Source organism: Propithecus coquereli, unplaced genomic scaffold (assembly GCF_000956105.1).
Source record: "Propithecus coquereli isolate 6110/MARCELLA unplaced genomic scaffold, Pcoq_1.0 Scaffold5, whole genome shotgun sequence".
Classification (NCBI taxonomy): Eukaryota; Metazoa; Chordata; class Mammalia; order Primates; family Indriidae; genus Propithecus; species Propithecus coquereli.
Window position 1 is genome coordinate 18,623,604 of NW_012150840.1, and position 2,113 is coordinate 18,625,716.

Below are 2,113 nucleotides of genomic sequence, written 5' to 3' on the forward strand. Positions count from 1 at the left end.
CTCCTAGTTTTCACAATGGACTATTTACAGTAGATAATTTCACAGTCACCATTCCTTAATTCAAAAGCCTTTGAGTCTGAGGTTCTTAAGGCCAGGCCAGGCCAAGTTTGATGCTGTTCAGTTAAACCTTTAAACGTGATACCAGGGTGTGGAAGACGCATAGCCAACGTCTTATTCCATTTTCACAGCAACATTCTTCATAGAGTAAAACAGGGATACTATGGGGTTTCTAGTTTATTATCTGAGTGCTCTAATGCACTAATTATTGCCTGCCATAGGAAGGTGGCTGCATATTGATCTCCAGTGGAGTTTGACTGAACAAGAAGCCAAGTTTCATGAACATTATTACATCCCCCCCTCATTACCGGGGAGTTCATAATGGGCTCAGCTGCCAAACACTAGGGGCTTAGATAAAAATTTTAATCATGGTGATTTTGATAATCAATTCCAACAAACAAAATGCTGTTAGCTCTTTGAAACTCAGGAAGCTGATAGTATTTGAGGAAAGGAAATACGAGTGTGATTGCTTGACGTGTCAGAGGAGGATTGGTGGAAAGGGAAAACAAAAGAGAAATTCTGGCCATCTTAAGAATGAGCACTTCTGAGGACAATAATTATGTAGGGAATTTACACTTCCAGACTCTGATTGTTCCTGAGAGCAAGGGTTTTAAGAATTTAGTTAGAATACTTAGATAATGAAGATTTAAATTCATTGTCAAGTGTCCTCATATGGGCGTGAGTTTTCTCTTTATAAGTTAGTCTATTAATTAGAAGGAAGTGTGATTTATTTACTTCTGAGCCTTTGTGCAGTAGACATGTGTTGATATAAATAGTGTTTATTTCTGATGACAAACATTCGATGCCAAGTAAGTAGTAGACCACAAATGATTAAGTAATTACCATCGCAGGAGTGCACCATTGTTTTATGATATGTATTTTCCTAATGTGAAAAAAAACTCCCTTATAGCTTCAACATCGATGCTTTAACTAAAATCTGGACATGCTGCATTGATGTAGTATCTCTTAAAGTCCCCTTTAGTGAAGATGTTTTTGTCCTAATCCTTTTGTTCCTACAATCAGATCATGATTCTACAACCATTGTTTGGTGATATTTCTTCTTTTAAAGTCATATGTCTTTTATGCTGCGTCCTCCCTTCCTTATCATCAGCATCTACTGACGTTCAGTAGATGTAAAAAACATTCTAAACTGAGTAGCCCTTGTAGCCCTCTCACTCCATCCTTTGTGTAGCCCTTGGTGAATTTGATTTTCATATCGTGTTTTTTCCTAGTAAACTGGCTTCCTCAGACGCCTAGCCACCTAGCAAAGAGAATCTCCTTTGCTGCTACTGCTTCCTAAGTTTTCACCTCTCTCCTACCTTAGGTCTCTTGACTCTACCTTCTGTTCTCAATAGTCTCAAAGGATGAATTTGCCTCCATACACCATCTGGAGTTCCCAGTCAGTAATACGAATGACATTCCCACCAATACTCTAGAGCCCTTGCCTCATCAGCTGCTGCCCACTACCCAAATTCTAAGGAAATTCCTCTGCTTGGTTTCTTGGCTCCAGCCATATGGCTAGAGACATTTGTGCAGTTGGCAATTTGTTCTACTGCAAATCCATATCCTCTTAGCTTAGCAATGTCCTCCACGTGTTCCTTTTTGTGGCCATGAAAACTTTGTTCCTAAATTCTGACCATTTTCTCTTCTTTTCACTAATATCCTGTTCTCTACTTTGCAAGGTAGCATTTATCCAGAAGAATTGATCTGATGTGAGCCTTGTGCCATATTTCTCCATGTGAAAATGTATCTTTAAACACCTCAAATCTCCATGGCATGGCAATTAAGGCTTTTCAGACTTTTCTCCAAACGTAATATTCCATTTCAAGTCTTTCTGGACTCACTCTCAGAAGGCTGAGCACCTATGGGGAAACTCTCTTCTTTAAATGTGCCCTAAACTTCCCTTTATCTATTTTGACCCACCTTTCTTACCTTGTTCATCTACATATGTTCAGTGGGGCTTTATATTGAATTTGTGTGGAGTTAACATGTTTATACAAGTTTATGTGTCGTTTGTATTCCAATTCTAATTGTGTGATTATTTTCCTTGTACATT